Below are 12602 nucleotides of genomic sequence, written 5' to 3' on the forward strand. Positions count from 1 at the left end.
GCGGAAAACTCGGCCCCCTGGGCAGGAGCAGGAGACGCCACCAGTGTCCTCACTACGAGGCTTTGCGGTTGGGTCGCCTGGGGACGTTTCCAGCTTTCCTCCTAACCCAGGGGACAGCTGCGGGCAGCGTCCACACTCGCTGTGTTTCCATCTGTACGATGGGGACACCTCACCTCCCACTTGTCTCTTGGAGAGCAGAGGCGCTACAAAGCGGTGGGTGAAGTCCTCTTTCGCCAAGGGGCTCTTGGTGCAGGGGGTCACCCTGTCCTTCCAGAGGCTGGAAGGTGCTTGGGGGGCCTGGGGCACCGCCACCTTTTCATCCGCTCCTGCCAAGGACTCTCCAGGTCCCCGCAGCCCAGACCGCCTGAGAAGGCGCCAGCTGAACAAAGCCCTCCCCATCCCCTGTGCTCTTTCCTCTTGTTTGCACTTTGATAATCCCCCAAGCTCGGCGCAGACTTTCACCATTTAAAAAGGGCTCTGTGAAGCAATGACCAGTCACGCGCTCGTTCAAGGGCTCCTGTTCCAAACCCACACCTGGCTGGGGGTCCCGGCGTTGGGAGCGCCGATGCAGGCGCGGACACCTGCCTGGTGGGAGCACGGGCGGGCCCCTGCCCGCGACTGTGACACCTCGTGCCGCCCTTGACCGGGCGTGGGAGGAGTTCTTGGCGATAGTTGCCGTCACGTTTTAATTACCGCTACGCTTGCTTGGCAGACACATCCTTCCTTGGCTGCGTGTGAAAAACAACAACAAACACTTTTAAGAACTAGAAGGCAGATGGGTGGTTTGATTCTTGTAAAAAGAAAAACGCTGTGGCGGCGGAGGAAAATGACACGGCCGGCTTCCCACAATGTACTACGATGTTGCATGGAAACAGACGACGCTACCCAAGGGCGCTGGGAAATTCAAGGCAGTCCGCGACACCAGAGGACTTCCGGCGGTAGGAAACTTGCAGGGAGGGAGCGGTTTGAGGTTGGGCATGAAGGGAACCCCTGGTTTCCACCGAATCCCTTTTCCCAGGCTCACCTGCTGGCAACAGGCACAGAGTTCCTTTGCTCTCCCCCTGCCCCCCACCCCTGCGCCGGGCACGCTCGGGGCTGTCTGGACTCCCAGAGTGTGTGAGAGCTGTGCCACTCGCCTTCACAGATAACATAAATAAAGCGCCGTCCAAAGCAGACAGACACTTGGGCAATTCTTTTGGAACATTCCATCCCTGATGTTCCAGTAAATTGTTGCATCAGTGGAGATGAACAGCAGGAAAGACTGTGCAGGAGTGAGTTGGGGCGGATTAGCACAGGGCAGAAGAGCCTTGCCTGGAGGGAGACCGCACACGGCCTGTGATCGGCCTGCACGGGGGTCCTTGCGGAGGGACGCACTCTCCGTGGGCATCTGGGCTGCTCTCTGCTCCACAGTGACCTGGGGGAGGACCCGGGACAGCAGCTGGGAACATTTCGGAAGCCACTTCGGGGACAACCCCACTTCTCTAAGGACTGGAAAGGAGGGATCAGGTGTTGGGATCCTCTGACTCTGTAAGCGTCAGGAATGAATTTCAGTTCCTGCCTCTGTCTCCTAACCGGTGGCACAGGAGGTCCGAGGCGGTGTTGGCCGAAGGTACAGAAGGTGCGGAAGGTGAGACTGTGTGTCACCGTGGGTGGCAAAGGCAGAGGAAATTAACACACAGACTGTGCGATGTCAGTGCTATAGGTCAGGGAACCAGTTTCCCGGGCACGTGTGGCTCGGCCAAGGCCCCAGTGGTTGCGTGACAGAGAAACTCCACGTGCCCGCCCACCTGCCCGGCCACCTGCCTCTCCTCTGCTTTTCCTGTCCCTGCAACACAGACAGCAGCTCTTGACGGGACCAGAGGGTGCTCTCTGGCACTTTCCGGCGTGTTTTGTATTGGGGGAAAGGAGGATGTCGTGTTGACATGAGCTAGGAAAGAATGTCTTCCTTGCTTCCTGGAAAGAAATGAGGAAAGAACGTGTAAATCTCAAGAACGCTGGGGCTCCTGACTGGCTCAGTCTGTTAAGCATCTGACTCCTGATTTTGGCTCAGGTCATGATGTCACCGTTCGTGAGTTCGAGCCCCCCATCGGGCTCCGCATCGGCAGCACAGAGCCTGCTGGAGATTCGCTGTCTCCCTCCCTCTCTCTCTCAAAATAAATGAAGAAACATTTAAAAAATAAAACAAATAACTCTCAAGAACTCAGAAGCCCCCTTTGGGAGCACTGAGGGCCACCGCAGGCCCACCTGGGGAGTGGGGCAGAGAGTCCGTGGGCCGCAGAGTGAGGGTGCATTAAGACGGGGGGAGGGGGTAGTCTGGGGTCATCTCCTCCGTGTCTGCCCCCCCGGCGGCCCCTGTGCTGTTGAGCGGCCCGGGGGTGGGTCACTGTCCTCATTCAGACCATGTGACCCGTCTTAATAGCACCTGTTCTGAGGGCCGGTGTGATCTGGGCCCCTAGCCAGTGCCCGGTGCTCACTCTTTCATTAATGTCGGTAAGCCTACTTTGCGCATTTGCATCGCTGCCAACATTCTGTGGCAGTTGATCCCCGCTTCTGAGAAGGCCAGTCACAGATGTTCTGTGGACACCTGGATATCTGTCCAGTGACAATAGCAAGACGAACATCCGGCCCCGCGGTAGGGGAAGACCACCGCCCGATGCCACCTACACCAGCTGCTGGGGGGGCAGGAACTTCTCTGAGTCCCTTTTCCTACTTGACTCGCTGCCACCCGTGAGACCTCGTCGGACAATCTCCGTCTCATCAAGCCCAACACGTCCGTCTTGGCAGACGTGTTCTGTTGACACTTGCCTTGACCGGTTCTCACTCATGGCGTCTGGTCTCCGTGCCGGTTGGGGTGGAAAGGGTTGGCGCGTGGGCACTTGGCCACACGCTAGGCCAACGTCCACACTGCATCAGGTCCAGGGCTCCAAATAACCTGGGGCCGCCAAGTGAGCCAACCCCGGGCTCTGCTTCCCCGGGGGCCTGCCCCCTCTGGCTCACCACTACTCTTGGGGGGTGGTGAGAGGATCCCCCGCTTCTTGCGAGGATCTCCGGGGAGGCCCCCCACCTGGCGTGGGTTTCTGTACCTGCTCTGCGTGAGACCTTCCAACACTGAAGTTCCGATCCTTGTTCGGTACCTGCCTTCCGGTTGAGAACAGTTTCTGAGCGCTGGTCCCCTCCCTGGGCTCCCGCTTTCTGTCCCATTTAGGTCCGGTGGCTCCTTCCTGCCTTCCAGCTCTTTGGTGCTTCTGAGAAGAGTGACTCTTAGCCAGCCGTTTCACAAGGGTTCTTACTGTTTTGAGCCAGAAGGGGAGTCCAAACACCCGGGGCTGCCTTTATGGAGGCAGGGAGAACCAATCAAGCCTGTAGAGCTTACTGCTCCTCCTTAAGCCTGGGAACCACCAACTAATCCTACTCACACGATAGGTAAAGTGTTTAGCGCAGCTCCTGGCCCATAGTAATCTCTAATATTAATCTTTCAGGTTTAAACAGGCATAAAATTCGGCAAAGCCTTGGGAGGGATCGTCGCCTTCTTCCCTGGAACCTGGGGAAGCCGTGGTGGCAGCAGACCCATTTCCGCGAGGCACCCTCCCGGGAAGCGCCTCCCCAGCCACCTGATCCCAGCGTCTCGCTGATGTAAACATAAAGCAGAAGCCTCGCAGGGGTGTGCAGCACGGATGCACCTGTTCCGTGCTTTAAAACTTTCCCAGCGCCGTTCGGCGAGCACTCAGTCCTGCCCGGACACAGACGCCATTTCATTTCCCCATTAGACACAGGGCGTCCAGGATACGACGGCCACCAAGCAAATCCCGCTCGTTCTCTGCGTGAAGAGTCTCGCTTTGCAAGAATTCAGAACACCTTGACCATCACGTGACCTTGCAGCTTCTGTGGGACTTGACCCCCCACGTGGCACCACTCTTACCCATCACCTATCCGTCCATCTCCATCCATACTTGTCCACAGCAGTCCTGCAGGAGCTCGGAGCTGTTGAGATGCGTTCCCAGGTGACAGCGAGGTGTGGGGTGAGGAAGGACACGCAGAAATACTCTGACCCACAGAAAAGGGAGCGGTACTCTCTGCCTCCAGTCTAAGAATAGTAGTTGGGCGAGTTTTACATGCCCATAAATTCCTAAGTCCGTCCTTACTGTGTGGGTCTATATTACCCAGAATCTAACCAAAACCAAAGTCAATTCTAACGGTCTCTCTTGTCACATGTATTTATTTATTTTAATGTTTCTTTCTTTTTTTTTTTTAAGTTTATTTATTTTTGGGACAGAGAGAGACAGAGCATGAACGGGGGAGGCTCAGAGAGAGAAGGAGACACAGAATCTGAAACAGGCTCCAGGCTCTGAGCTGTCAGCACAGAGCCCGACGCAGAGCTCGAACTCACGGACCTCAAGATCGTGACCTGAGCCGAAGTCGGACGCTCAACCGACTGAGCCACCCAGGCGCCACAAATGTTTCTTTATTTTTGAGAGGCAGAGAGAACCAGAGCGTGAGCGGGGGAGGGGCAGAGACAGCGGGAGACACAGGATCCGAAGCAGCTTCCAAGCTCCGAGCCGTCAGCACAGAGCCCGATGTGGGGCTCAAACCCACGAACCGTGACATCATGACTTGAGCCGAAGTCGGATGCTTATCTGTCTGATCTCACATTTAAAAATGGCCAGGGGGGCGCCTGGGTGGCGCAGTCGGTTAAGCGTCCGACTTCAGCCAGGTCACGATCTCGCGGTCCGTGAGTTCGAGCCCTGCGTCAGGCTCTGGGCTGATGGCTCAGAGCCTGGAGCCTGTTTCCGATTCTGTGTCTCCCTCTCTCTCTGCCCCTCCCCCGTTCATGCTCTGTCTCTCTCTGTCCCAAAAATAAATAAACGTTGACAAAATAAATAAATAAATAATTAATTAAAAAAAATAAATAAATAAAAATAAAAATGGCCAGGGGCCCCGGGGTGGCTCAGTCAGTTAAGCGTCTGACTCTAGATTTCGGCTCAGGTCATGATCTCACAGTTAGTGAGGGGGAGCCCCGCCGGAGCTCTGTGCCGCCAGCGTGGAAGCCGAGTGGGACCTCTCTCCCCTTCTCTCTGCCCCTTCCCACTCGCCTCTCCCGCAAAATAAATAAATAGAACTTGAAAAAAATACATAAATCTTTCCCCCACCATGCTTCTCATAGCATTTCTTAAAAAAATAAATAGAATAGAATAAAAATAACATAACATAACATAACATAACATAAAAATAAAAATGGCCCAACCCAGCCAGAGATACCGAAAATGACAGCAACATAGAGCAATCGCTAAGCAGCCTGGAGCCAAATGCTTCACTCGCTTCCCAAACCTTTCGCTTCCGTATTTGCACAATACGTTTGTCCTCATCTTGAGTGCCGAGGCACGGGGCCACAGGGGTGGGGACATCAGAGGAGCTGCACTTGGAGGATTCATCTCAAAATGCATCACCACTGAGCCCACCCTCCGTGTCTGTTGTGGCTCAGGGACCCAGAGCTGTAAGTTGGTGGTCGGGCAGCGGCTACACGCCCAAGGCGCTTTGGGTGTCATGTGGATGCTGCCGTGGTGAAGGCCAGCAGGACGGCCTGGTCCTTGTGCCGAGGGATGGTCCTTCTGGAAGGAATGGCTTCCTTCACAACCCACCTCTGATCCCCACTCGCTGAGACCTCCACAGGGAATAATTCAGGGCATCTGACTTTTCTTCCTGGCTGTACCAGCAGCACATTGACCTTGTGCGGTATTAGAGTCCCCTGTGTAAGGGTCTCAGCTGGGAACCGGCTCGGACGTAATCTGGGCCCTGGGTCCGCCTCTGGAGTCTGTGCTCTGACCCTGTGGCCTGGGGCCCTGAAAGCTTGTGTCACAGCCGGGGTCTGAGGCTACAAGCCATTCAGAATGTACTCCCACATCCTCCCCTGCCTGCTGCTCCATCATGGCAGGAGGGAAGCTTCCGGTCTGTCCAGCAGTTACGCAGCACGCGCTGAAAATTCAGTGTGAACCAGACATAAGAGACGAATGTCCCAGGGTGCAGCGTGCACATAACACACAAGCAAAATGATCGATAGTGTGAAATGCGGGGCGCCTGAGGGGCTCAGTCAGTTAAACGTCCGACTTCAGCTCAGGTCGCGATCTCGTGGTTTGTGGGTTCGAACCCCGCGTCGGGTTCTGTGCTGACAGCTCGGAGCCTGGATCCTGCTTCAGATTCTGTGTCTCCTTCTCTCTCTCTGCCCCTCCCCCCGCTCACACTTTGTCTCCTTCTCTCTCTCTCTCAAAAATGAATAAACATTAAAAATTTTTTTTAAAAAATTACTGTGAAACACTCTGGCCCAGGGCACACAAGGCCATTGTGTGAACACAGGAGGGTGGACAGCTGCCAGGTACAGGGGTGGGAGATCCTCAGGGACGGACCCTCTGGGGAGAAGACATCAAGTGCCGACCCCCAAGAGGAGGAGGAGGAGAGGGGTGAGGAGGAGGAGTGGGGCCATGGAAGGCATTTCTAGCAGAGGCCCTCGGTGGGGGCCAGCTTGGCGGGTTTGCCCAGAGCTTCTCAGAACACCCCGTGTCAGTCAGCTCAGGCTGTTGTGACAAATACCACGGACTGGGTGGCTTACACAGCAGGGATTTATTCCCACGCACGGGAGTCCAGGATGGAGGTGTGGGCGGGGCTGCTCCCTCTGGAGGCCTCCCTCCTGGGCGTGCAGATGGCCGTCTCCTTCCCGTGTCCCAACCAGGTCCTCCCTCCCTGTGTCTGTGTCCAATCCTCTCTTCCTGTCAGGTCACCAGTCAGGTTGGATCAGGGCCCACCCAAATGACCTCATTTTAACTGAATCACCTCTTCTAAGGCCCTATCACCAAATATTGCCGTGTTGGGGGCTGAGGCTGAAGCATTCGAATTTGTGGGGAGCACTGTTCGGTCCCTAACACCACCAGAGGTCTTGTCACAGTCCCGATTTCTGGACACAGGGTTTCTGAGGCAGTAGGCCACAGGTGAGGTCTGAGTGAGATCCGGACAAGTTCCCAGGTGATGCTGACGTTGCCGCTCCTGGGACCCCACTTCGAGAAACACGTTAGAGTGACGGAAGACCCACCGAGGCAGCCCCAGAGCCGGCTGGAGAAGGGCTGAGCGCTGGCCGGCAGAAGAGGAAGGGACCTGGCCCCTGGCCCGTGTGGAGCTCGGTATCGAACGGATTTGTGCGCAAACCCAGACTTCATTTCCTGTTTAGCTCCGTGACCTTGAGTGGTTACCGAAATGACCTTAGCCTCATTTCAACGCGGGGCCTTCAGGTCCCCGTCTCCCGCATAAGGCTGCTGGCGGTTCCCAGTAACTGTCAGCTTTTATCAGCAGAGGCAGAGATAACCCGCCGTTAGCAGGGGGTTTAAGCCCCACTTCTAACGGAGACCCTGCAAAGGCATCTACTGCTGTCCTTCTCTCCTCGTCCCCGTCCTGTGGCTCCTTCACATAAAGTCCTGCCCTGGCCCCAGCCATCGTCCTCCTGGGGGGGCAGAGGGGTGCAGGCAGGAGAGAGGTCGCTTCCTCAACCTCCCCAGGCAGCACCCGGCACCCAAGTCAGCACAGACGCCCCGATCCTCTGCCGCTGCTCCCGCGGCTGCTTCTGGCCAGTGTCCAGCCCTTGCTCTGGGCTTTGCTCTCAGCCCTCCCTGCCTCCTCCTGTCTGTTTGAGGTCCTGGGCCCTTCTTTCCTCTGCAGGGTAGGACTGGGGGGCGGGGGGGGGGAGGTTGCCCCTGGAGACACAAGGCAGCTGAGATCAACACCGTGAAGGCTTCTTTCAAACCCAAATAGCTGATGTTCGAGGAGGGACGACAGAGGCAGCCCAAGGGGGGAGGGGGGAGGACTCACGGGGTCTGGGTTCAGATCGCCCCCCCCCAGTTCCGCTGTGAAGGCCCCCACATGTGGGGCAGATACAGGGCCTGGGAGGCCCCCAGGACCATCATGAAAAGCCTGGAACACACGCTGAGTGCCGCAGGGATCGAAGCAGGACCACTCTTTTTATTTTGATGTTTATTTATTCGTTTTGAGGGAGAGAGACAGAGAGCAAGCAGAGGAGGGGCAGAGAGAGGATCCCAGGCAGGCTCCGCACAGTAAGTGCAGAGCCCCGACGCGAGGTTCGATCTCACGAACCGTGAGATCGTGACCTGAGCCAAAATCAAGAGTCGACATTTAACCGAGGGAGCCACCCAGGCACCCAGGATCACTCTTTTCAAAATAACTTTTATTTGGAAACCATCTCAAAGGTACAAAAGTCAGGTGGGAAAACAGGAACCCTTCCTTATGCAGAAGTCCCCCCACTGTTGGCACAAAAAAAGGGGTGACTTTTTTTAAACCGATGTTTTGAAATGTTTAAGGTATAATGTTGTGACACTTCTGCCGTGCGAATCTGGGCACATCTCTGAGCCTCACCTGACGGGTGGGAGAAACGTCAGGGAGGTCACGCCATGGAGAGAGAACAGGAAGCTTGCAGAGGCCCTGCTCCCTCGGAGTCACTCGGGTGGGGGTGGCTCTGGACTGAATTGTGTCCCCCCAGATTCATAGATTGATCCCTAACCTCCCCCACAGTGTGATGGGACTGGGGGGGCTGCTGGGGAGATAATTAGGGTTCCATGAGGTTAGGAGGGTGGAGCCCCACGATGGGATTAGTGGCTTTGTAAGAAGAAGAGAGAGATGTCTGTCCACTTCCCGAGGACACGATGAGCGAGGGCCCCCGACAGACAGAACCGGGCCACGCAGGCACCCTGATCTGGGACTTACCTCCAGACCGTGTGAGCCTGACGTCTGTTATTTGAGCCCCAGCCTGTGGTGTGGTGTTGTCAGCCCAAGCCGGCCACGCTCCATTTTGCTCACGAGGCCCCGGCAATGCTGGGTTAGTTCTAGAAAATTCTAGAAAACCCCTCCCAACTCCAAAGCTTCATCTACTGAGCACGTCCTCCTATTCCCACACCATCCTTCCCGGTTGCCTTGTTTGCTGCCAAAGTATCACCCTCTGAAAGGGCTTGCTTCCCTGAGCACCCCGTGAGAGTGCCCCAGCGCCCCCTCCCCCACTGCCGTTCCTGCCCATATGTCACCGCAGAAACACAGCAAAGTGTGGAGTCCCCTCCTGTACTCTTGGCTCCTGTGTGGCTTGCCCTCCCCGACACACCTTAGCAACCAGCTGATGCAGGTGCTCCCAGATCTAAGACAGGTAGGGGTGGGGAGGGGGAGATTTTGGAGGCCCATGTGGGACCGGGCTTCTTCTCCCAGGGGGCTGGGGTCCTGCAAGGACCTGCTGTGAGGGTACGCTGCTGGGGGGGGCGGTGTCAGGTGGGGAGGCCGGGTAGCGCAGCTCAGAGCGTGACGCGTGCATTGGATGGAAATCTAACTGGGTGTCACCGTGCACCTGCCGTCCCCAAGCCCGCCTGACCAGGGGAACCTTTTGCTGCCCCCAGCTCCCCACGGAGCAGCCGAGTTAGCCTTAGCTGGTCTTGACAGACACCCCCGTCTTCCAGCTTCTCAACCCCCTCCCCCCCGGCACCGGCTGCTTCCGAACGGATTTGTGCGCAAACCCAGACTTCATTTCCAAACTGCCTTTGCCACAGCCACCTTTCCTAAAGCCCGGCTCAGGTCTGTCTGGGGGAATCCAAAGCTGTTCCGGGGTCTTAGCCACACACAGGACCGCGAAGGGAACATGTGGTTGAATTCAAAGAGCCTCAAGAAGGCACTGGAGACTTTAAATCTCACGTTTGATTTCTTTTCCCCCCTTCTTTCAGGCTAACAGGCTGAAAGGAAAAAGCGCCAGACTTATCACAGGTTATTCCCTGATGACAAGAAGACGAGTAATTTTTTTTTCCCCTCGATGCATTTCTATAATTTTCATTTCCCACGTTTTCCCCAGTGAGTATGCGTAAATTTTTTTTTCAGTCACATCACCTGCATGATGTGAGTCAAATGACCCGAGAAGGGTCCCAGGCCCTCAAGAGGCCCCAGGACTTGGAAATCTCCCTCAGGAGATAAAATCCTTCAGGATAAAACATCGTTGCTTCCAGAGGGTCCCCACAGACGTGTCCCTATTTGGATGGAATCCACACTGAGTTTCTTCAGCTCCCGGGGTCTTAGTGTCGATGAAATTATTCCTTCTTTCTTTCTTTCTTTCTTTCTTTCTTTCTTTTTTAACTTGTATTTATTTTGAGAGAGAGAGCATGTGAGCAAGGGAGGGGCAGACAGAGAGGAGAGAGAGCATCCCAAGAGAGCTCTGAGCTGTCACTGCAGAGCCTGACTCGGGGCTCAGTCTCACGAACCGTGAGATCAGGACCTGAGCCAAAACCAAGAGTCGGACACTTAGCCGACGGAGTCACCCAGGCGCCCCCAGATTCTCTTTCTTAAACAAGATTCCACCCACAGGATTTCGGTTGGGAGCTGAAGATGTGGTTCCAAATCCGGGTCCTTTCTGCGAGCCGGGAATGCTCTCTGGCTTGGGCCTTTCCGAGGGCGAGCAGAGGGCATCCTTTTCCCTTGCCGTCCGCTGGCCATGACACAAGACCAGTGTCCACACTGTGTGGAGACCCACATGCCAGAAAGTGTGATTCAGTAATCGGAGGGGAAGGACTTTAGGAAGAAGGGGTGGGGGGCAAGGAGGCTTTGCTTTCAAGTCTGAAGGGAAGTCACAAACGTGAAATGGCGCAGAGTGCACTTGTCCAAGTTTACCTGGGTTCACGCGCTTGCATTTTTCCTCATTTGCTTTATTGCAGTTGAGAGTAAGGGACGTGCATCTGGGCTCTGACGACTGCATGTGCGCGTGTCCTGGGAGGAGAGATGTTCATCCCCGAGCCACAGACAGCACCCACCTCACTGTGCGTAAATCAACACCCTTAGCTACGGCCTGCGCCCCCCCATCTGGCGCCTAGCCTGGTGACGTCTTTTTCGGCAGGCCCCTGCCAGGAGAGTGCCGGGTCCAGGAGTGCATTTTCTGGTCATGGTTCTTTCTCCTCCAGTCTCTCCTTGTTTTTTATGACTGTGACGCTTTCAAAGAACCCGGTTCCTGGCCTCACCCCTCTTCTATTTTAATAGGACCGCCTTCGTTTTGGCTTCGCCTGAACCTTCCTTGTGATTCGATGCAGATTACGCATCTGTGTGCACTTGCTTCTGGCCTTCAGCATCGAGCGAGAACCCTCCCGCCTCCCCCATCGGGTGATCAATCAGTACACTTATTATTGGCATGGCCTCCTTTGAATTCCATTTCCCCCAGTGGTTTATAATTTATTGCTGCCTTTGATTGTCCTGGGGCTCCCCAGTGACCGAGGTCTGGCCAGTGGGTGCCCTTCACACTGGTTCCCCTTGTCCTGGGGACATGGCCTCTTCCTCCCTTTCTGGGCTCTCTCTACCTACTTGGCTCCAACCTGGAATCCGCCATTTCTCCCAGCAGTTCCCTCAGAGACCAGGATTGAGCCCTTGTGATTGGACAATGTGATCAATACCACAAGACTGCCTTTCCTTCTTGATTTCTTCATGTGGTCAGGGCCAGGCCCCCTCATTCCAGTGCATCCCTCCAAGGGTCTCTTTCTCTTTTCCCCAGGTCATGTCTGTGCGTCTTTCCTTCCATAGTGGGACCCTAGGCCCTATCAACCCAGCACTTTTGTTCCTTTGCTTAATCCTACGATGCATCGAATGTTGTTTCCGGATAGATTTGCCCACACCACATCAGTGGCTGATAAGTCTTCGGGACTTTTTTTGCAACGCTTCATTTCCCTCCCTGCCTCCCCACCCCCCATTCAAACAGGGAGACATTTAACAACAAATTAAATATTTCTAGCTTGATCCTAATTCGTAAAAAACATTAAGCAACCGAAATGGACAACGGTGTGTATGTGTCGGCGGGAGGCGGGAATGGAAGTATCTGGTAATAACCGGCCAGCTGTCCTCCCAGTGACCGAGAGCTAAGTTCACTGTGAAGATGGCAATAGTGTTTTTTTCCTGCCAGAAGGACACCTGGGATTTGCTGTGTGGTTAAAAAAAAACAAAACCTCGGTGCTCAAATATATACAGGCATATATACAATAAAATTCCCAGAGGGGACGAGGCCGCTGAGTCTAAAGTCCTATGCTCTGCACACAGATCTGGTTCTTTTTTTCTCCCCACCTGTGCACGGTCCTCAAGGCTGGGATTACTTGTTGGCTGTCCGATATCACCTGCTTCTCGCTGAGCCTCTCAAACGTACTGACAAGTTTCGAGACGCAGTCATAACTGTAGCATCGAGCGGCTTCTGGAACCATCCGACACGTCAGATACGCAGCCATTTTGTGCAGAGAGCAAAGCTTGCTTTGCCCTGATTTGTGAGCCTGATACGTGTCAAACAGGCCTGTTTTGAGGCCGCGTATTTGAGTTGAAGGGGTGCTCTCTTGTCTTCAGCGTCAACTCCTACATCACACCCATCGAAGGGTTTCAAGCAGGAAATGGCTTGAGCGGATTTTTCTAGCAGAAAGACGTGCGGTAACCCAATACCTTTGCCCTGCTCCCCTATCCATCTTTCCACCTATGTATACATTCATTATTGTCCATTATTATTTACAGTCTGCAGAGGACCAGGCCATGTGCGGGAGGCTGAGCGGACAGGGGGCGGGCGT

At 55.1% G+C, this 12602-nt stretch overlaps 1 long non-coding RNA gene across 1 annotated transcript; it reads left to right on the top strand.

Moving 5' to 3' along the window:
* The first annotated feature begins 455 nt into the window (after positions 1 to 455).
* Positions 456 to 4198, top strand: LOC122487672. Its single transcript, XR_006298435.1, has 2 exons — positions 456 to 938; positions 3480 to 4198. It is a non-coding gene; the product is annotated as an uncharacterized LOC122487672 (long non-coding RNA).
* The last annotated feature ends 8404 nt before the right edge of the window (positions 4199 to 12602 follow it).

The sequence above is a fragment of the Prionailurus bengalensis genome, chromosome A2 (assembly GCF_016509475.1).
Source record: "Prionailurus bengalensis isolate Pbe53 chromosome A2, Fcat_Pben_1.1_paternal_pri, whole genome shotgun sequence".
Classification (NCBI taxonomy): Eukaryota; Metazoa; Chordata; class Mammalia; order Carnivora; family Felidae; genus Prionailurus; species Prionailurus bengalensis.